The sequence below is a fragment of the Protopterus annectens genome, chromosome 9.part0, assembly GCF_019279795.1.
Source record: "Protopterus annectens isolate FY-2018-M chromosome 9.part0, PAN1.0, whole genome shotgun sequence".
In the NCBI taxonomy this organism is placed as follows: Eukaryota; Metazoa; Chordata; order Ceratodontiformes; family Protopteridae; genus Protopterus; species Protopterus annectens.
Window position 1 is genome coordinate 195275381 of NC_056743.1, and position 24424 is coordinate 195299804.

General features: G+C 45.7%; 1 protein-coding gene across 8 annotated transcripts in view; it reads left to right on the forward strand.

Annotated features, from left to right (window-relative positions):
* CELF1 (CUGBP Elav-like family member 1) overlaps window positions 1-24424 on the forward strand; it is a 1362987-nt gene that overhangs the window by 124241 nt on the left and 1214322 nt on the right. The window lies entirely within an intron of this gene.

Below are 24424 nucleotides of genomic sequence, written 5' to 3' on the forward strand. Positions count from 1 at the left end.
TAGGGAACAAAGCTTGCCTGATCATGTTAAAGCTAAACTACTAGATGCTCCTTTACAAAAGGATGTACTATTTGGTACTAATGCTGAGGAGATACTACGGAAAATGGAAGAAAAAGCTAAATCTATGCAAACTGTCAAGGCTTTTCTACAGGTACAACCACCTCGTTTTAGCAGAAATTGGCCTTCTAAAAACTGGTCCTTTCCAGCCACGGACAAGCCCCAAAGAGGCAGATACAGGCGCACAAGGGGCAGAGGACAATCTCAAGGATCATATAGAGGCAGACTGGCAAACGCCAGCACCAAGAGGTGGCGAAGACAGTGCACGACAATACAGAAAACAAACCCAATGACTTGCTCCTTTTCATGCCAAGCAAGTCTCAGCTGGCAGCTCCCTTGGGAGGAAAGCTGGCATTATTTACAAGAAATTGGCATATTATCACAACAGACAAATGGATCCTGGACATTATAAACAGAGGCTACAGATTTCATTTTCACACTCTTCCAAAAATGAGAGGCATGCCAAACCTGCCACACAATCAAAGGGCAGAGGCACAAATACAAATTTCAAAACTCATGGACATGAAAGCTATTCAAGAGGTACCTACTCACGAACATGGTCAAGGTTTTTATTCCAGACTATTTCTGGTACCAAGGAAAGGAACCGACTGGAGACCCATTTTGGATTTATCCATCCTAAATGCATTTCTACTCGTACCAAAATTCAAGATGCTCACATTACAGCAGCTTCTTCCCATGCTGGGCAAGGGGTTTTGGCTGGTAACATTGGACCTCAAGGAGGCATACCTGCATGTCCCAATATGACAAAGCTGCAGAAGATACCTCAGATTTCTTGCAGGTTCAATCCACTATCAATTCTCTGCATTGCCCTTTGGCTTATCTACTGCGCCCAGAGTATTCACGAAATGCCTGGCACCAGTAATTGCCTACTGCAGACTTCAAGGGATACAAATTTACCCTTATTTGGACAACTGCCTGATCCAAGCGGACAGCAAGCACAAACTTCTCGAACATCTGGCTTATGCAATACGGTTACTGAATTCTCTGGGATACACAATCAACAAAGAGAAATCCAGGCTAACACCTTCTCAGAAAATAACTTTCCTGGGTGCCAACTTGGACACAAACACCCAGATGGCCTACCTTACGCCAGAAAAACAGGGGCAACTAACTCAGTACTTCAAAATACTAGCAAATTGTACCAGGCTAACTGCAAGGAAAATCCTGCAGGCTCTGGGCTTCATGGCATCTTGCATTCTTTTAATCCCATGTGCAAAGTTGCATATGAGAAAACTTCAATGATACCTAAAAAACCTATGGTCTCAGCACAGCCACAATTTGGAAACAATAATACCAATAATTCCATGTTTGCAAAAGGAATTTCTATGGTGGGCCCAAGCATGTCAAACAAACACAGGTCTCCCATTCTGCAAGCCTCAAGCAAATCAAGTCATCACAACAGGCCTCAGATTACGCCTGGGGGCACATGACAGACAGGTGCATTCAGGGCAAATGGTCCCAAAAGGAAAAGCACCTTCACATCAATCAAAAAGAAATGCTAGCAGTGATAAATGCAATTACAGCATTCAAGGACCTCCTGCATCCAGGACAATTATTGATAAGAACAGACAACACCACAGTAATGTGGTACATGAACAAACAAGGAGGAACACATTCATACCCCCTGTGCAGACTAGCCATGACACTTTGGAACTTGGCTCTGGAATGGCAAATTGAACTTCAAGCACAGTACTTGCCAGGTTTGGAAAACACGCTGGCAGACAGTCTAAGCAGAAATATGACAGATCCACACGAATGGAAGTTGCATCCTCAGGTGTTTACAAAGATAATCCAAGCGTGGGGAAGGCCAGACATAGATCTCTTCGCCTCCCACAGGAATCATCAGTTGGAAAAGTTTTGTTCAAGGACCTTCCATCCAAAGGCCTGGAGAGTGGACGCCCTTTCATTTAGTTGGACAGTTTACGCTTTCCTACCTCTGCCTCTTCTGCCCAAGGTGCTCTTGAAAGCAAGAGCAGACAGACCGAAGATGATACTGATTGCTCCAGACTGGCCAAGACAGCACTGGTATCCACTCCTGAAGAGCCTAACACATACTCCTCCCTGGCCTCTACCTCTAATGCCTCTTCTACTGACTCTGCACAGCTACAAAACTCTTCACAGTCAGCTGAAAACACTCAATCTCGCTGCATGGAAAATTCCTTAACACCACAACAGATCCTACTCCCCAAAGAGGTGCAGGACGTCATTCTGGAGGCCAGAAGGCCATCTACTAGAAAGGCCTACTCCGCAAAATTTAAACGGTTTTGCTCCTGGAATGAGAAAAAAGGCCAGGATCCTAGAAAACTAAATTTGCCTCAGGTATTACAGTATCTAGCTGAGCTGCTGAACAGTGGGCTTTCATTTTCCTCCATAAAAATCCATGCCTCAGCCATTTCTGCAGAATTCAACACGGATCCACTGTTATTCTCTCACCCACTTTTAAGACAGTTCCTCAGAGGGGCTAAGAATATAAGACCACCAAGGAAACGACCAGTGCCAGCCTGGGATCTTAATTACATTCTAGAAAAATTAACATTGCCTCCCTTTGAACCAGCTGCCTCAACAGATTTGCAATATTTGTCCGGGAAAACAGCTTTCCTTCTGGCCATTACCTCAGCTCGTAGGGTTTCGGAACTACAAGCCCTCATGGCTGTGCAGCCCTTTCTCATCTTCCATCAGTACATGGGTTTCCCTTCGAACCAATCCATCATTTATGCCTAAAGTGGTATCCAGGATAGCTTTGAATCAAGCCATACACTTACCTACCTTTTACCCCAATCCTCAAAACAAAGGGGAAAGGCTGCTACATTCCTTAGACATCCATAGACAGCTACGTTATTATTTGGACAGAACAAAGCCTTTCAGGAAAACAGAACAACTTTTTGTATCCTATGCTGTAGGAGCTCAAGGGAAGCCTGTTACCAAACAGACAATTTCAAAATGGATAGGCCACTGCATACGATTTTGTTACTCCTATCATGGGAAATCTGTCCCTACAGGCATCAGATCCCACTCCACCAGGGCCACAGCTACCTCTACAGCCTTCCTCAGAGGAGTTCCTACCAAAGATATTTTGGAGGCAGCCACTTTGAGTTCTGTGCATACCTTCACAAAACACTACCACCTGCCTTTATATTCCAAAACTAGAGCAGGTTTTGCCACTGCTGTGTTGCAGGATATTCTGGGTCATCCCAGTTCCACCTAGTGCCTACCACCCTGTGCGTAGCTTTGGGATTCTACCCATATGTGATTACTGCAGCTGTATGCACGATGAACATAGTACAGTTTTGTACCTACCATAAATGTAGATGTTAGAGTGCTAATACAGCTGCCGTACAGGTTTCCCTCCCTCCTTCCCCTCTTGGTAAAGGACTAGTGGCTAACACATCCTCATACAACCTAATTTGGGTTATCCTCCTATGGTGTATTTGCTTGCAACTACTGTTTTTTGATTACATTGCATTGCTTGAATATATTTATATATATATTTTATGTATTGCCTTCCTTCTGGGGGCACCTGACATCTGGGGCAAGAAAGACAGAAGAATATGGCGTCGGCTGTGTCTTATATACCCCTGTCGCACTGACATCAGGAAAGAAAGCGACAACAACCGACGCCGGACCTAGACTTTGGAATTCGGCCGACCGAGGACCCGCCTGACGGCAGAGAACCCATATGTGATTACTGCAGCTGTATTAGCACTCGAACATCTACATTTATGGTAGGTACAAAACTGAACTTTCTCTGCACTGCCCTTTGGCTTATCTACTGCGCTCAGGGTCTTCACAAAATGCCTGGCACCAGTAATTGCATACTGCAGACAAAGAGGAATTCAAATATACCCATACCTGGATGACTGCCTCATCCATGCAGAAAGCAAGGACATTCTCTTACAACACCTGCTTTTGTAAAACATCTTCTAAGTTGCCTTGGGTACACAGTAAACAAAAAGAAATCAAAACTAGTGCCCTCACAAAATATAGCATTCCTGGGTGCCAGCTTGAATACAACGGCCCAGATGGCTTATCTGACGCCAGACAAACAACTACAATTAACTCAATACTTCAGCGCAATGGCAACAAAGACCCAACTCCCTGTAAGAAAAATTCTGCAGGCCTTGGGCTTCATGGCATCTTTCATGCTAGTAATACCATTTGCAAAACTGCATATGAGGAAATTACAATGGTACCTGAAAAAGCATATGGACTCAACACAGCCACAACTTGGAAACAATGATACCTCTCATTCCCTTCCTTCAACAGAGTTCCTATTGTGGTCACAGGCTTGTCACCTCAACAAGGGTCAGCCTTTCACCTCACCCCCAGCCAGGCAAACTATGACAACAGATGCATCGGACTATGCCTGGGGGGCACACATGGCAGGACGGTGCATTCAAGGCATATGGACTGCAGATCTAAGGAATCTGCACATCAATCAAAAATAAATGCTAGCTGTACAAAATGCTCTGACAGCCTTCAAGGATCTCTTACATCCAGGACAGCTTATCATAAGGACAGACAACACCATAGTAAAGTGGTACATAAACAAGCAAGGGAGTACACACTCCTACCCTCTATGCAGGCAAGCAATGACCTTGTGGAACACAGCACTGGCTTACCAAGTTCAATTACAAGCTCAATTCCTGCCAGGAAAAAAGAACACATTGGCAGACAACCTAAGCAGAAACATCATGGATCCTCACGAGTGGAAACTGGATCCACAAGTATTTGCAATGATAACTCAAAAATGGGGGCTCCCAGACATAGACCTATTTGCCAGCCCCCAAAACTATCAACTAACAAATTTTTGCACAAGGACTTTTCACCATCAAGCTTGGAAAAGTGGACACACACTCATTCATTTGGAAAATGCTGACAGTATATGCCTTTCCTCCATTACCCCTTCTCACAAAGGTGCTGCTGATAGGATGGAGAGACCCCGAATGATACTCATTGCCCCAGACCGGCCACGCCAGCACTGGTACCCACTATTAAGGAATATGGCCCAGGGCCCCCCATGGATTCTACCACAAATTACCCATCTGCTCACACAGCAAGACAATCAGATTCTACACAGCCAACTCAAATCATTAAACTTGGCTGCATGGCAAATCACCTAAGCAACCAGCCAGCTTGCTCCTCTCTCACAAGCTGATGTCCTTCATGGATGCATCTGCAGTCATAACAGCTGGGTTGTCCTGTCGTCAGGCAGCCCGTCAGTCGGCCGGATTCCAAAGTCTGGGTCCGGCTTCGGCTGATGTCGCTCTTCATCCGACGTCATCTCTGTTGGACTTCGGGTATAAAGGCATCAGCCGACGCCATCTTCCCCAGTCTTTCTTGCCGCGTGGGCCAAGCAGAAGCTGTTGCAAGTGCCGGTCGGTCGGATCCAGAGATTTTTCTACCGAATACTATCAAGACTTCTAAAGCTAAGTACCCGTTGGGGACTCTTTCTTGCCTCAGCCGATGTCAGAAAAGTTAATAATTGTTTAACCTGTGAAACAAATACCTCATAAAGATTTCCATTCTTACTGTCTGCCTTGCTTAGGCCCAGCCCACGACGTAGCAGCCTGTTCGCCTGTGCTTCTTCAACCGACGAACGCTTAGGCGTCGGTCGGAGTTTGCAGAACAGTTTTTCGGTTCTGACTTTGCTTACATTATGTCGGAACCTCCGACTACACTTTCTGCCAAAACGCAAAGAAAGACCGACACTTTCGCGGTCCGTGGTTTCGGCTGAAACCACGCCACAAATCATGAGTGTCTCCGGTTTCGCCGAAACCGAAAACTGATATAGGTACAGCCAATCTATCTCTACACTTGAGGCCCCTGCTACAAATATTGAATCGGCCTCTGAAACTTTACCCACTGACTTATCAGACACCATTTCCCTGGATGTCTCTACCCCAGCACGTGGTGCTGCTAGGCCTCCAGCTGCCATGTCCATTAAGGCCTTCGCCAGGGCTAAAGCAGCCAAGTCTACCAAATCAGTGCCTGTTAAACCACCCTCAACCAGGCCCACTTCCAGTTCTCAAATGCTCACCTTGGCAGAAGATTTGATTTCTTTAATTAGAGGATCTCAACCTCACCCAGACAGGGCCTCTCAGCCCCCAGATAAGAGACCTAGGGCAGAGCCCCCTGAGCCAGTGTCCTCTGATGATTCTGCAGATGAATCAGACATTACTGACCAGCCAGAGGCTCCTTTTTCTAATTTTGAGGATTCTGATGCTGAAGAATCCATTCCAGCTGCTTCCTCCTGAAGAATTCTCCTTTGGGAAACCTTGCATGCCATGCGAGAGCAGTTCCAATGGCAGCAACAAGAATTCTCAGATTCCGAAAAAGACTTAGAACCTTTCTGCACCTTCCACAGCACAGGCCCTTAGCTATACCTCCTGTTCTTTCTGTGGTAGATGACGCTTTTAATGATGTCTGCTCTGCTCCAGACTCATTACCCCAGCCCCTGCCAAACAAGACAGATTTTACAGGGTGCCTGACACTCAACACCACCTTTACAAGGCGCCCCTTGCAGACCCAGAAACTATATCCCAGGGTCCCAAGGCAGTTGTCGCGACCATAGCTAAAACCCTACTCCTTCTGAAAGGGAAGCAAGGTCATTAGACAGATGGGGTAAAAAGTATACACTTCAGCTACTCTCTCAGCTAGAGCTTTAAACTGCCAGTTTCACATGATACAATACCAAGAGTTTATGCTTGATCAGTTAACTAAAAATTAACCACTGATGAAGCTCTTGACAAGAAATATGTATTAGAAATGGTAAATAACATACAACAGGTTAGTAACCATTCCTTAAAATGTGGCTATGATGCACTGGAGGCTTCATTTAGATCAGCCATGACTGGCACAGTGATAAGAAGGCATGCATGGCTAAAGGAGCAAGCTCTACCAGATCATGTTAAAGCTAAATTGTTAGATGCTCCTATGGATAAGACAAGTTTGTTTTGGTGCACCTGCCCAGCAGGTTAAGAAGAAATAGGAAGAAAAGGCAAAATCAGATCAAACTGATAAAGATTTCCTGCAGGTTCAACCCCAAGATTTAGCAGGAACTGGCCTGCCAAGAATTGGTCCTTTCCTGACTCCACAAGATTTCAAAGGGGCAGGAATAGACGTTCCAGAGGCAGAAACCAAACCAGAGGAAGTGCCTACAGAGGGCGACGACAGTGGCAAGGTAACAACAGAGGCACAGACACAGCCACTGCCACTACTTCAACACAGCCACAGTGACTTACTCCTAAAACCGCCTACCAGGGAGCAAATAGCAGCTCCACTAGGCGGAAGGTTAACTTTATTTGCAAAGAACTGGCACCACATAACAAAAGACAAGTGGATTCTGCAAATTATACATCAAGGTTACCGATTCCACTTCCACACTATACCAGTCAAAAGAGGAATGCCAAATCTACCTCCAAATCAAAACAAAAGCTTTACAACAGATAATGGAGTTAGCAAACATGAGAGCTGTGGAAAAAGTGCCTGCAGCAGAGAAAGGAAAGGGGTTCTACTCCAGACTGTTCCTAGTTCCAAGAAAGGAAAAAGTTGGAGACCAATTTCGACCTGTCCACCTTGAATACATACATCATTGTCCCAAAATTCAAAATGCTGACCCTACAGCAACTTCTTCCCATGCTGGGCAAGGAGTGTTGGCTGGTAACTCTAGATCTCAAGGAGGCATACCTGCACGTCCCTATTCGACCAATCTGCAGAAGATACCTCAGATTTCTTGCAGGATCAGAGCACTATCAATTCTCAGCATTGCCTTTTGGCTTATCTACTGCGCCAGAGTATTCACAAAATGCCTGGCATCAGTAATCGATACTGCAGACTGCAGGGAATTCATATTTACCCATACCTGGACGACTGCCTGCTACAAGGGGACAACAAAAGCAAGTTGACAACAGATTTGCAAAGGGTCATTTACTTGCTACAAGCATTGGGATACACAGTCAATCTACAAAAGTCAAGACTGATACCATCCCAAACAAGGACATTCTTGGGAGCGGAATTGGACACAGTCAGACAGATGGCATTCCTAACTACAGAAAATCAAAAAGAACTCCCTCTTTACTTCTTGTCGCTAACAAAGCTGAACAAATTAACAGCAAGAAAAGTTCTGCAGGCCTTGGGCTTCATGGCATCATGCATAATTTTGGTTCCATTTGCCAGGCTACATATGAGAAAACTACAGTGGTACCTACGGAATTTATGGTCCCAACACAGACACAGCCTCGAAACAGAAATCCCACTAATTCCATGCTTAAAACAGGAGTTCCTATGGTGGGCCCAGGCATGCCGGGTCCAACCCAGGCCTTCCCTTTCACAGATGTCAAGCAAGCCAGAGCATTACAACAGATGCTTCAGACCTAGGATGGGGCCCACATGTTGGACAAATGCTGCAAGGATTGTGGACTCAGGATCAACTTCACCTGCACATCAACCTAAAAGAAATGCTGGCTGTAAACTGGCTATCCAAAAGTTCAGACCATTTCTCAAAGAGGGCCAGCTGTTGATAAGGACAGACAACACCACAGTCATGTGGTACATCAACAAACAGGGAGGCACTCATTCATACCCCCTATGCAGAATGACTTTGGAACTGTGGACCTGGCACTCAGCTACAACATCCAGCTGCAAGCAAGATTTGTACCAGGAAAAGAAAATACTCTAGCGGACATTTTAAGCAGGACCACATCAGATGCTCCGAATGGCACCTGCACCCGGACATCTTCAGGACCATTACAAAGAAGTGGGAATGCCTCAGATAGATCTATTTGCATCTCCTCACAATCACCAACTCAAAAATTCTGCACAAGGACATTCCACCCACTAGCATGGAAAGTGGATTCGCTCTCCTTCAGCTGGAAGGGCCTAACAGTTTATGCATTCCCACCTCCCCTTGATACACAAAGTACTCCTAAAATCAAGGAAGAACATCCAAGGATAATCCTGATAGCTCCAAACTGGCCAAGACAACACTGGTATCCACTACTAAGGAGCTTGTCTCGAACAATATGTGGCCAATACCCCTGATGCCTTTGATGCTAACTCAGAACAACTACAGCACCATACATCCAAACCTGAAAACCTTACAACTGACTGCATGGAACATCACATAGCAGCAGCTAATCAGGAACTTTCCCAAAGAGTTAAAGACATTATTCTTGAAGCACGCAGACCTTCAACAAGAAGAAACTACGCTGGAAAATGGAAAAGGTTTGCCAGTTGGAGTTCTGAAAGAGGAAAAGATGTGTCAAACATAGATATACCTAACATCCTGGAGTATCTGGCAACTTCTCCATTCAGGCCTGTCCTACTCCTCCATCAAGATACATGCATCAGCTATTTCAGCAGAATACAGCTTTGATCCACCTGTTTTTCACACCCTCTGCTCAGACAATTTCTCAGAGGAATCAAGAATGTAAAACCTCCAAGAAAACCACCATTACCAGCTTGGGACTTAAACTCTACTAGAAAAGTTGACACTATCACCCTTTGAGCCAGCAGCAACAGCAGACTTACAACACCTGTCATGGAAAACTGCTTTCCTACTGGCAATTACCTCAGCAAGGAGGGTTTCAGAACTACAGGCCCTAATGGCAGTGCAACCCTTCCTAATCTTCCACCAAGATAGAGTATCCATGAGGACTAATCCAACATTTATGCCTAAGGTGGTATCCAGAGTGTCTTTAAACCAGGCAATCCACCTACCTACCTTCTTTCCCCAACCCACAAAACAGAGGGGAAAGAATACTGCATACCTTGATGTACATAGACAGCTACGCTACTACTTGGACAGAACCAAAAGCAGAAAGACTGACCAACTTTTGTGGCCTATGCAACAGGAAGAGAGGGAAAAGCTATTTCCAAACAGACAATCTCCAAATGGATAGGAAATTGCGATTCTGTTACTCCTTCCATGGAAAACCAATTCCACAGAACATAAGACCTCATTCTACAAGGGCAACAGCCACTACCACAGCCTTCTTACGAGGAGTGGCTACCAAAGACATTATTGAGGCGGCTACTTGGACCTCCGTGCATACATTTGCCAAGCATTACAATTTGCCTCTATATTCCTGATCCCGTGCAGGGTTTTGCCACTGCTGTACTGCAAGGGATCCTAAACACACCATAATCTATCTTTATCCTCCTCCCCTAGTTGGCTATGGTATTCTACCCAGCTGTTATGACTGCAGATGCATCCATGAAGGACATAGTACAGTTTTGTACCTACCATAAATGTAGATGTCCGAACTGGATAGCATCTGCAGTCAGATTACCCTCCCTCCTTCCCTCTGAGGTACTCCTAGGGTGTTTACCTCCTAATAGCTAGCTGATGGGGGAGTCTTTATATGGTGTATTTGTTTGTATATATGTACATACATGCTTATTTTTGTGGTTACCTCCCTTTTGGAAACATTGGCATCTATCCAAAATTTTTAGCCTTCAGGAGGTCCTCTGGCATCTGGGGCAAGAAAGACTGAGGAAGATGGCGGCGGCTGATGCCTTTATACCGGAAGTCCAACAGAGATGACGTCGGATGAAGAGCGACATCAGCCGAAGCCGGACCCGGACTTTGGAATCCGGCCGACTGACGGGCTGCCTGACGTCAGGACAACCCAGCTGTTATGACTGCAGATGCTATCCAGTTCGGACATCTACATTTATGGTAGGTACAAAACTGTACTTTATGGATGTTTTTCTGGAGGCCAGGAGGCCCAGCACCAGGAAAGCCTACTCAAACGAATGGAAAAGGTTTTGCGCCTGGAACCAAGCTAAAGGCCAAAATACCGTTCAGCCTGACATACCTCAGATTTTGCAATATTTAACTGAGATGCTAGACAAAGGGCTTTCTTTTTAATCTATTAAAATCCACGCCTCAGCTATTTCAGCTCACTACCACACGCATCCTCCCTTATTTTCACATCCACTCCTAAGGCAGTTTCTCAGAGGGGCCAAAAATATTAGGCCTCCCAGGAGAGCACCAACACCTACTTGGGACCTCAACTTTGTTCTGGAAAAACTTACGCTACCTCCTTTTGAGCCAGCTTTCTCAGCTGTCTTAAAGTTTATATCATGGAAGACTGCACTGCTGCTAGCAATTACTTCAGCGAGAAGAGTTTCAGAGCTTCAGGCACTAATGGCAGTAGAGCCTTTCCTCATTTTTCATCAAGACAGGGTTTATCTACGAACTAACCCCTCCTTTATGCCTAAGGTGGTATCCAGTGTGGCTCTAAATCAAACCATCCATTTACCCTCCTTCTTTGAAAATCCACAAAACAAAGGAGAAAGACTCCTACATTCCTTTGACGTTCACAGGCAGCTACGTTACTACTTGGATAAAACTAAGGTTTTCAGAAAATCTGACCAGCTTTTTGTATCCTATGCTACAGCATCACAAGGAAAGGCCATCTCAAAACAGACCATTTCCAAATGGATAGGACATTGCATATATTTTTGCTACACCCACCATGGAAAACCAGTTCCTGCTAGCATAAGGCCCCACTCTACCAGGGCAGCAGCTACATCTACAGCCTACCTCAGGGGGTGCCAACCAAGGATATTCTGGAAGCTGCAACTTGGAGTTCATTACACACCTTCACCAAACATTACCACTTACCACTTTACTCTAAGACTAGAGCTGGCTTCGCCACTGCAGATGTTCTTCGTGTTTCACTGTTGCAGTCATAACTGTAGGGTGTTCCTGCCGGCAGGCAGTCCGAGGTCGGCCAGAATTCCAAAGTCTGGGTACCCTGACGTCAGAACGCAGAGGTATAAAGCTGACAGCCGACGCCATCTTCTCCAGTCTTTTTTGCCGTGCGGTGGAAAGCAGCTCGCAAGTCGTTGGTTGGCGCATTCAGGACAACGTGCTTTGATTGTCGTCGGTCCGAAGTTATCTACTTCTCTTCTCAAGCTAAGTACCCCGTTGGGGAAACTTTTTTCTTGCTCCTCCGATGTCAGACTAAGTTAATAATTGTATATCGTGTGGAAAACGAATACCTCATAAAGATTTCCACTCTTACTGTCTACCGTGCTTAGGCCCTGACCACAACGTTTCTTGCTGTCGGTTCTGTGCCAGGTTTAATTCTCGCTTTATCAAGCGAGGTACGACTGGGCCTTGAATTATTTCGGTAGACGATTCAATTATAGGATGTCATCGGATACTTTACCGACAACCGGAATTCAAAAGAAACGCAAGGACAAGGATAGGCCTCCGAGGTCCAAACAAGATACTTAGCAGCCGGAGCCAGCTTCGTCGGGCGGTCGCCAGTGAGTGCTTTTGCAGCCCTGTCGCCCCTTCGAACCGATGGCCGACATGGACTCCCATGGGAAGCCTTCTAGGCCTAGTATTTTATCTGCTGCAGGACCTTCGGACGCCGCCTCCTTCAGGATGGGTCCGAACCGCTGTGCAGGTACGCTTCTGAGGGGTTTTCAGGCCTTCTCATATCACTATTTTCTACAAAGACAAAGGCAAAGTCAAAGACTCCTGTTAAACCAAGGGTTTCTTCTCAAGCTTCCTCGGATACAGCTCCCAAGTCCCAGAAGTAATTACTACGGATGGCTGAAGATTTACTGACAATGATTAGGGTTCTCACCTCCTCCAGAAAAAAGGCCTAGACAGGATATTCCTTATGATTCATCTGATCAGGCTTCTGTGTCTTCTGTCTCTTCCTCTGACCAGGATTATTCTTTTCCTCCTTATGAGGATTCTGATGCAGAGGACTCTATTCCTCTGCTTCTCCCCTGAAGATTCTCTTTCTTTGAACGTTACATGAGATGAGGGAGCATTTTCATTTTGGAAGGTCAGGATTATTCTTTTCAAGAAGAGACTTAGGAATTTCTCTCCTCCTCACACAGACCCTTGGCTATATTCCTCCTGTACTTGATTGTGTGGATGATTTTTTTCTGAAGCTAACCTGAATCCTGATTCCTGCCCACTGCTCCTTCTAAGCCTGATAGATTTTACAGAGTCCCTGACTCCATCAATTCTTTTTTTAAGAACCCTCTGCTGATCCTGGAAACCATTTCTCAGGGGTTCTAGGGCTGCTAGGCCGCTTCATCTAAAAAAATATTCCTCTGAAAAGGATTCTGTCTGACAGGGCAGGTGGGGCAAAAGGTTTACACTTCTGCTACTCTTTCTATTAGAGCTTTAAATTGCCAGTTTCACATGTTCAAGTATCAGCAATTTCTTTTGTCTGTTTTAAAGCAAAGGCTCTGTACCTTTCCTGCATGTGCAGAGGACAAGGAATTACAGGATGTATTTCATGCAACTGAACAAGTTAGCAAACATAGTTTACATTGTGGTTTTGATGCCTTGGAAGCTTCTTGCAGCACCCGCGCCTCTGGTACTGTTATCAGGAGACATGCTTGGCTTTGTGAGCAGAATTTACCTGAGCAGGTTAAGGCTAAACTGTTAGATGCCCTTGTTCAGCATGATGATTTATTTGGATCCAAGGCTGAGGAGGTTATTAAAAAGATGGAAGAAAAAGCAAAATCTGTGCAGACTGTTAAAGATTTTTTTACAAGTTCAGCCTCCTAGATTTTCTAGAAATTGGCCCTCCAATAATTGGTCCTTTCCCACGTCTGACAGGCCTCAAAGGGGAAGATATAGACGCTCCAGAGGTCGGGCGCAGGCCACTTACAGGTCAAGACAATGGACTGCTTCTTCAACTAGAAGGGGAGAAGACAGACCTCAATCACAAAAGAAGCAGACCCAATGACTCTCTCCGTTGGGCTACAGGTCCTCCTTGCCTGGAAGCCCCTGTCGGAGGAAAACTTTCTCTTTTCTACCAAAATTGGACTCATATTACCCAGGACAAATTGGGTTTAGACCTGATTTTAAGAGGCTACAAATTTCACTTTCATACTCTGCCAAGGTCTTCGGGTTGGCCGGATCTACCAAAACATCAATGGTCAGAGGCCTTAAATCAAGTGGATGCTTTATTGGCCATGAGAGCCGTAGAACCTGTTCCACTTCCAGAGATGGGAAAAGGTTTTTACTCAAGACTGTTTCTGGTCCCAAGGAAACAAAACTCATGGAGACCTATTCTGGACCTCTCAGTATTAAATACCTTTCTGGAGATTCCAAAATTCAAGATGCTTACTCTGCAACAACTTCTTCCCATGCTCTCCCAGGATGCTTGGATGTTGACATTGGACTTGAAGGAAGCCTATTTACACATTCCCATCAGAGAGGAACGCAGAAAATACCTCAGATTCAAGGCAGGTTCGAGACACTTTCAATTTTCTGTACTGCCCTTTGGCTCATCTACTGCGCCCAGAGTCTTTACCAAGTGTCTGGCTCCAGTAGTAGCTTATTGCAGACTCCAAGGGATTCATATTTACCCCTATCTGGACGACTGCCTTATTCAGGCGGACAGCAAGGATCTTTTACTTCAACATCTGCAGTTTGTTCAGCGTCTTCTCCTACTTCTGGGATTTTCAGTGAACACAAAAAAGTCACATTTGATCCCCTCTCAACAAATGATCTTTTTGGGAGCTCTTCTAAACACAAGCTTACAAAGGGCCTTCCTTACTCCAGAAAAGCAAGTACAGCTGGCATCAATTTTCAAGACCTTGGCTACTTTAACTCAGGTCACTGCAAGGAAATTCCTGCAGACATTGGGCTACATGGCTTCTTGCGTCCTGTTGATCCCAAATGCAAGGCTTCATATGAGAAAACTTCAATGGTACCTAAAGAGTGTATGGTCTCAGCATTACCACAGCCTGGAAACAATACCTCTGATTCCCTGCCTCCAAAAAGAGTTCCTCTGGTGGTCCAGGGCTTGTGCTTTAAACGAAGGGAATCCCTTTCGTCTACCTCGTCCTGCTCGGATCATAACCACAGATGCCTCGGATTATGCTTGGGGAGCTCATTACCTAAACAATTGCCAGCAGGGCTATTGGACAAAGAAGCATCTTCCCTGGCACATCAACTTGAAGGAAATGTTGGCAGTCCAAAATGCTCTTCTAGCCTTCCAGAATCTTTTGCAACCAGACCATCTTCTGATTCGCACTGACAATACCACAGTCATGTGGTATATAAACAAGCAGGGGGGCTCTCACTCATACCCCCTTTGCAGACTAGCCATGAGTTTATGGGACACAGCTCTAAATCTGAATCTGCATCTTCAAGCTCAATTCATTCCAGGAAAACAGAATCTCTTAGCAGACAGCCTAAGCAGAAATCTTTTGGATCCTCACGAATGGATGCTGGACCCCAACTTATTCAGCAGGATTACGGCATTTTGGGGTTGCCCTCGGATAGATCTGTTTGCATCTTATCTCGATCATCAGCTGCCTCTCTTTTGCACCAGGTCCTTCCACAAAACAGCTTGGAAAGTGGATGCCCTGTCTTTCAGCTGGAGGAATCTTTCGGGATATGCCTTTCCTCCTCTTCCTCTTCTGCCTCTGGTGTTACTGAAAATAAAACAGGACAAACCCAAGATTATCATTTTGATAGCTCCAAATTGGCTTCGGCAGTTTTGGTATCCAACTTTGACAGCTGTTCTTGGAACCTCCATGGATTCTGCCTCTGTTTCCTTCTCTTCTGTCCCAGCATCAGGGTCAGATGCTACACTCTCAAATCAAGACTCTTTGCCTGGCAGCTTGGCTCTACAAGGGCCTTTGATTCCTTCTGCTTTTCCCAAACAAGTTTTGGATGTTCTCTTAGAAGCTAGGCGCCCTAGCACTAGAAAATCTTATGTTTCTAAATGGAAAAGATTTTGTATTTGGATGCAGGATCGTGGTTCTGATCCTCTTTTGCCTGACATTTCTTCCATTTTACTTTACCTCTCAGACCTTTTGCTTAAAGGCCTCTCCTTTTCTTCCATTAAAATCCATGCTTCTGCTATCTCGGCTCATTACAACACTGATCCCCCCATCTTCTCTCACCAGCTGGTGAGAGAGTTCTTGAGAGGGGCTAAGAATTTAAGACCTCCCAGAACTCCTCCTGATGTCCTTCAAGGATGCATCTGCAGTCATAACATATGGGTTGTCCTGCCTCAGGCAGCCCTTCGGTCGGCCGGATTCCAAAGTCTGGGTCTGGCCTCGGCTGATGTCGCACTTTCCCCGACGTCAGAACTTCTGGGGTATAAAGGCATCAGCCGACACCATTTTCCTCAGTCTTTCTTGCCATGGTGCCCAAGCAGAAGCTGTTCGCAAGTGCCGGTCGGTCAGATCCAGAGATTTCAGCTACCAAGACTTGAAAAGCTAAGTACCCCATTGGGGACTCTTTCTTGCCTCAGCTGATGTCAGACAAAGTAAGTAATTGTTTAACTTGTGGGAAACAAATGCCTCATAAGGATTTCCATTCTTACTGCTTTCCTTGCTTAGGCCCAGACCATGACGTATCAGCTTGTTTAGCCTGTGCCTCCTTCAACCGACGGACTCTTAGACGTCGGTCGGAGTTTGCAGAGGAATTTTTTGGTAACGCTTTTGCTTATAAAATGCCGTCGGAGACTCCGACTTCGCATATGGTCACAAAACGCAAGGAAAAGGACCGACACTCGCGGCCCGCGGTTTCGGCTGAAACCACGGCTAGGCCTACCACGAGTGTCTCGGTTTCGGCTGAAACTGAGTCCACGACTATTCCTACTACCGAAACCATTCCTCCGACCACCGAGGCCAGAGAGGCCCCTGCTGAGTCGGCTTCAGAATTACCTACCGAAGCTTGTGTTCAGGAATTGTCCGACACCATACCTTTGGACATTTCTACCCCTGCACGTGGGGCAGCTAGGCCCCCAGCTTCTATGTCTATTAAGGCCTTCTCCAGGGCTAAAGCTGCCAAACTTTCAAAAGCTTTGCCTACCAAATCTACATCCCAGAGGCCTTCCTCTAGTTCACAGATTCTCAGTCTTGCTGAGTACCTTATATCCTTAATTAGGGGGTCCCAGCCTCACCCAGACAGGGCCTCCCAACCTCCTCCAGACAAAAGGCCCAGGACTGACCCCTCTGAACCTCACTCCTCAGATTACTCCACAGATGGATCTGATTTGTCAGACCACCAGGAAGGGGCCTACTCGCCTTATGAGGATTCAGATGCAGAAGAATCTATCCCTTCAGCCTCCCCCCTGAAGAATTTTACTTTGGGGAGACTTTACACTCCATGAGAAAGCACTTTCAATGGCAGGGTCAGGATTTCTCTGATTCTAGAAAAAGATTAAGGACCTTTTTGCATTTGCCCCAGCATAGGCCCTTAGCTATACCTCCTGTTCTAACTGTAATTGATGATGTGTACAATGATGTCAGTACTGCACCTGATTCTCTTCCTCCGGCCCCCGCCAAACCTGACAGATATTACAGGGTCCCGGATTCTCACTTCTACCTGTATAAAGCCCATGCTGCAGACCCAGAAACTATTTCTCAGGGCCCTAAAGGGGTGGCAGCCGCTACAGCCAAAAATCCCCTACCCTCTGAAAGAGAGTCTAGAGCACTAGAGAGATGGGGAAAAAAGGTTTATACATCTGCTACTCTTTCTGCCAGGGCATTAAACTGTCAATTCCATATGATACAGTACCAAGAAGTTTTGTTAGATCAGCTGAATAAGAAACTTTCTTCTCCTGAACCTTTAGACCGTAAATCCCTTCAGGATTTGGTACACAACTCACAACAGGTCAGTAATCATTTCTTAAAATGTGGCTATGATGCACTGGAGGCTTCATTTAGATCAGCTATGACTGGGGCAGTAATTCGTAGGCATGCCTGGCTGAAGGAGCAATCTTTGCCAGACCATGTCAAGGCTAAACTCCTCGATGCTCCAATGGAGAAACAAAATTTAATTGGCTCCCCTGCACAGGAGATTCTAAAGAAGGTTGAAGAAAAAGCAAAATCTGTGCAGACAGTTAAAGATTTCCTGCAAGTACAACCTCCGAGGTTCAGCAGAAACTGGCCTACAAAGAATTGGTCCTTTCCAGACACCTCCAGAACACAGAGGGGCAGGAACAGGCGCCCTAGAGGCAGAGGTCAATCAAAGGGTTCCTACAGGGGCCGTCAGTGGCAGCCTGCCAACCAGAGGAGTAGTGCAACAGCTACAACTACAACCACTACCACAGGACAGACCCAATGACACGACTCTGGTTCCGCCTACCAGGGATCAACTGGAAGCACCCTTGGGCGGAAAGCTGGCTTTATTCTCGAAAAACTGGCATTGCATTACAAAGGATACATGGACATTGCGAACAATAGACAAAAGGATACAGGTTTCACATCCACACCTTGCCAAAAAGAGGCGGAATGCCAAACCTTCCACCAAACCAGAAGACAGAGGCTTTAAGACAAATCAGCAATTTACTTCAGATGAAAGCTATAGAAAGGGTACCATCTACAGAACAAGGCCAAGGATTTTACTCCAGATTATTCCTTGTACCAAGAAAAGAAAACCAATGGAGGTCTATTCTCGACCTGTCCGCACTAAACACATATCTCATTGTGCCAAAATTCAAAATGCTGACCCTACAGCAACGTCTTCCCATGTTGGGCAAGGAGTCTTGGCTGGTGACTCTAGATCTCAAGGAGGCATACCTGCATGTCCCTATCCGACCAGATTGCAGAAGACACCTCAGATTTCTTGCAGGATCAGAGCATTATCAATTCTCAGCATTGCCCTTTGGCTTATCTACTGCGCCCAGAGTATTCACGAAATGCCTGGCATCAGTAATTGCACATTGCAGACTTCAGGGAATTCAAATTTATCCATACCTGGACGACTGCCTAATACAAGAGGACAGCAAGAAAAAATTGTTAAAGGACTTGTCCTACGCCATACACCTGCTACAGGCCTTGGGATACACAGTCAACATCCAAAAGTCAAGACTAGTACCATCCCAAAGGATAACCTTTTTGGGTGCGGATCTGGACACAATCACTCGGATGGCTTTTCTCACAGAAGAAAAACAAAAACAACTTCCAGATTACTTCATGACTTTGACAAGACAAACTCAGCTTACTGCAAGGAAAGTCCTGCAGGCCCTGGGTTACATGGCATCCTGCATAATCTTGATTCCACATGCCAAGTTGCATATGAGGAAATTACAATGGTACGTAAGGAATGTATGGTCTCGACACAGTCAGTCTAGAAACCATGATACCAATCATTCCATGCCTTCAAAAGGAATTCCAGTGGTGGGCTCAGGCCTGCCAGTCCAACAGAGGGTTGCCTTTCAACAAGCCAAAAACAAGGCAGACCATCACCACGGACGCCTCAGACCGAGGATGGGGGGCACACATGGAGGACAAACGCATCCAAGGCCTATGGCCTCAAGGGCAGCTAAGCATGCACATAAACCAAAAGGAAATGCTGGCAGTGAGGCATGCAATCGAGGCATTCAAACCCTTCCTCCAGCAAGGACATCTGCTAGTAAGGACAGACAACACCACGGTCATGTGGTACATAAACAAACAGGGAGGCACACATTCCTACCCTCTATGCCGGATGGCTATGAATCTGTGGAACCTATGCCTGAATCTCAATATTCAACTGCAGGCCAAATTCGTACTAGGAAAAGAGAATTCACTAGCAGACAGCTTAAGCAGAACTACCACGGATGCACACGAATGGATGCTGCATCCACACATCTTCAAACTCATAACAAAAAAATGGGGAATGCCAGAGATAGATCTGTTCGCCTCCCCACTCAACCACCAACTGAAGAAATTCTGCTCAAGGACATACCACCCACAAGCCTGGAGGGTGGACTCTCTCTCTTTCAGCTGGAATGCCCTAACAGTATATGCCTTTCCACCTCTCCCATTGATGTACAAGGTTCTACTGAAGATCAGGGAGGAACAGCCAAAGGTGATACTAATAGCTCTGGACTGGCCAAGACAACACTGGTACCCACTATTGAGAAGCATGTCTCAGGCAATTTCATGGCCTCTTCTTTTAACGCAGAACAATTTCAAGACCCTGCATCCCAACTTGAAAACATTGCAGCTAACTGCCTGGAAGATTCCTTAAAACCCAACCAAACTGTTTTATCTCAGTGGGTGAAGGACATTATCCTGGAGGCCCGCAGACCTTCCACAAGAAAGACATACTCAGCTAAATGGAAGAGATTTCTCAGTTGGAGCGCATCAAAGGGCACAGATGTCACAGTGGCAAACCTAGCACACATCCTAGAATACTTAGCAGAATTGTTCCACAATGGCCTGTCTTATTCTTCCATTAAGATTCATGCTTCAGCAATTTCAGCAGAATACAGTATGGATCCACCTATCTTCTCACACCCTCTTCTCAAACAATTTTTGAGGGGGATCAAAAATGTTAAACCCCTAAGAACCCCCCCCCCCCCTACCTGCATGGGATCTCAATTTTGTGCTGGAAAAATTGACACTACCTCCCTTTGAACCAGCAGCATCAGCAGACCTACAGTTTTTATCTTGGAAGACTGCATTCCTTCTGGCAATCACTTCAGCAAGAAGAGTATCTGAGTTACAGGCATTAATGGCAGTGCAGCCTTTTCTAATTTTTCACCAGGATAGAGTGTCACTGAGAACCAATCCTACTTTCATGCCAAAGGTGGTTTCCAGGGTATCCTTGAACCAAGCTATTCATTTGCCTACGTTCTTCCCTAACCCACAGAACAAAGGGGAAAAACTTTTGCACACCTTGGGTATACACAGACAACTACGCTACTATTTGGACAGAACTAAAACCAACAGAAAAACTGACCAACTTTTTGTAGCATATCCAACTGGGGTGCAAGGAAGAGCAATTTCCAAACAGACAATTTCAAAATGGATAGGAAATTGCATTCGCTTTTGCTACTCCTTTCATGGAAAGACAGTTCCTGAAAATATCAGGCCTCATTCCACAAGGGCCACAGCCACCACCACAGCTTTCCTATGAGGGGTGGCTACCAAGGACATTTTAGAAGCTGCTACTTGGAGCTCCGTGCATACATTTGCCAAGCATTACAATCTACCTTTATACTCCAGATCCCGAGCAGGGTTTGCAACTGCAGTACTGCAGGGGATCTTAACTACACCATCCTTCTCTTAGTACCTCCTCCCCCAGATTGGCTATGGTATTCTACCCATATGTTATGACTGCAGATGCATCCTTGAAGGACATAGCACAGTTTTGTACCTGCCATAAATGTAGATGTCCGATAGGTATGCATCTGCAGTCAGGATTACCCACCCTCCTTCCCCTCTGTGGTATTCCTAGGGTGCTTACCCCTCTATAAGCTAGCTGGAGGAATCTATTATGGTGTATTTGTTTGTATATATATGTATATAATTTGCTAATGTTTGGAAATTTTCAGCATTTGTCCAAATTTAGCCTTCCTAGAGGGCACCTGGCATCTGGGGCAAGAAAAACTGAGGAAAATGGCGTCGGCTGATGCCTTTATACCCCAGAAGTTCTGACGTCGGGGAAAGTGCGACATCATCCGAGGCCAGACCCAGACTTTGGAATCCGGCCGACCGAAGGGCTGCCTGAGGCAGGACAATCCATATGTTATGACTGCAGATGCATACCTATCGGACATCTACATTTATGGTAGGTACAAAACTGTACTTTCCTGCTTGGGATCTTAATTATGTTTTGGAAAAACTAACTTTACCTCCCTTTGAGCCTGCTGCTGCTTCGGATATCAAGTTCTTATCCTGGAAGACAGCTATTTTATTAGCTTTGACTTCTGCCAGAAGGGTGTCAGAGTTGCAAGCTCTCATGGCTGTGGAACCATACCTTATTTTCCACCAAGACAGAGTTGCCTTGAGGACCAATCCTGCATTTATGCCTAAGGTGATTTCTAAAGTGGCTTTAAATCAGACTATTCACCTTCCTACTTTCTTTCCAAAGCCTCAAAACAAAGGGGAAAGGATGTTACATTCATTGGACGTACACAGACAACTACGGTTTTACCTGGACAGAACTAAAGATTTCAGAAAATCTGATCAGTTGCTTATCTCTTATGCCTCCAGTTCTCTAGGCAAGGCTATTTCTAAACAAACTATTTCCAAATGGATTGCTCATGGGATAAGGTTTTGTTACTCTCACTTTGGGAAGCAGATTCCAGGTACTGTTAGAAGTCATTCTACTAGAGCAGCTGCCACTTCAGCAGCTTTTCTCAGAGGAGTTCCTACCAAGGACATTTTGGAAGCTGCCACTTGGAGTTCAGTGCATACTTTTTCTAAGCACTATAATCTCCCTTTGTATTCTAAGTCTAGGGCAGGTTTTGCCTCTGCTGTCTTGCAGGGTCTTCTGGCTGCCCCTTCTTCTGCATAACCTCCTCCCTCATCACAGCTTTGGGATTCAACCCTACAGTTATGACTGCAACAGTGAAACACAAAGAACATAGTACAGTTCTGTACACCTACCATAAATGTAGATGTTAGAGTGTCTTCACTGTTGCAGTCGGTGTTTCCCTCCCACCAATCCCCTCTTATTTTTTGCTTGTTCTATCTTCCTCGTCTTTTGTGGTGTATTTATGTTTCCTTTTTGGACACCTTTTGGTTACTTTGGGGGACTTCTGACATCTGGGGCAAGAAAGGCTGGAGAAGATGGCGTCGGCTGTCAGCTTTATACCTCTGCGTTCTGACGTCAGGGTACTTGCTGGTACAGCCGACGCCGTCCCAGACTTTGGAATTCTGGCCGACCTCGGGCTGCCTGCCGGCAGGAACACCCTACAGTTATGACTGCAACAGTGAAGACACTCGAACATCTACATTTATGGTAGGTGTACACAACTGTACTTTTTGCAGGGCCTTCTAGCCTCCTCTAACCCTGTTTGACTCCACCACCCAGCCTTAGCTTTGGGATTCTACCCAAGTGTGATGACTGCAGCAGGGTAACACGATGAACATAGTACAGTTTTGTACCTACCATCAATGTAGATGTTCGAGTGTTCACCCTGCTGCAGTCCAGGTTACCTTCCCTCCATCCCCTCTGATCTTCTGGCTAAATCTCTTCAATACCTTACTGATGTATTTGCTTATAGCTGAAGGGATTTTGTGTTTGTGCAGAGGTTACTCCATTTGGTACTAATTTCTGACCACCTTTTTGGGGGCACCTGACATCTATGGCAAGAAAAACTGAAGAAAATGGCGTTGGTTGCATTATATATACCCCTGGAGCACTGACGTCAGGGAAGAGGCGACAGCAACCGATGCCGGACCAAGACTTTGCAATTCCGGCCGACTGCGGGACCGCCTGACGACAGGATAACCCAAGTGTGATGACTGCAGCAGGGTGAACACTCGAACATCTACACTTATGGTAGGTACAAAACTGTACTGTTACCCACCCACCATCCCCCTTTCTTTGCTGGGACTTTTCTGTACTTATCTATCTTATACAACCTATGTGGTGTATTTGCTTGTAGATGAAGGTATTGTTTATTTTAGTGCATGCTTTTTTAAGCAATTTTTTTTAGCCTACCCTTTTGGGGGCACCTGACATCTGGGGATAGAAAAACTGAAGAAAATGGCGTCTGCTGCATCTTTTATACCCCTGGCGCACTGAAGTCAGGGAAGAGGAGACAGCAACCGACGCCGGTTCAGGACTTTGGAATTCAGGCCGACTGCGGTTTGCCTGCCAGCAGTATAACCCAAGTGTAATGACTGCAACAGTGAATACACTCGAATATCTACATTTATGGTAGGTCCACAACTCTACCGTCTGCAAGGCCTTATAGCCGCCCCTAATGCCAATGTTCTTCGTGTGTCACTGTTGCCGTCATTACATTTTGGTAATCCTGCTGTCAGGCTGCCCTCAGTCGGCCTGAATTCCAAAGTCCTGGGTCCTGCATCGGTTGCTGTCACCCCTTCCCTGACGTCAGGTCGTCAGGGGTATAAAAAATGCGGCCGACACCATTTTCTTTAGTCTTTCTTGCCGCGCGGTGCCCGAAGCAGAAGCAGTTTAACTACAAGTGCTGGTCGGCCGACTCCTGAGATTTTCGTGTTCGAGTTTCAGATCCGAATTCTTCCATAAAGCTAAGTACTCTGCTGGGGAAACTTTTTTCTTGCTCCAGACCGATGTCAGAAAAAGTTAATTGCATTTCTTGTGAGAAGCAAATACCTCTTAAGGATTTTCATTCTTACTGTATTCCTTGCCTATTCCTTGATCACAACGTTTCTGGTTGTCCGTTTTGTGCTAGATTTAACCAACCCACTATTAATTGTCAGTATGGTTTTGCTTTAAACTATTTTGGACGCTGATTTAATTATCCAGAAATGTCATCGGATAGCCATCCGACTACCAGAGTTCACAAAAGAATGCAAAGAAAAGGAATGAGATAGACAAGCGAGCTTCTAAGCCAGTCGCCGGTTCACCGGTCCTCAGTGAGGCGCTTTCGCAGCCCCTCACGCCTGCTACCTTAGAGTCACAGGCCGC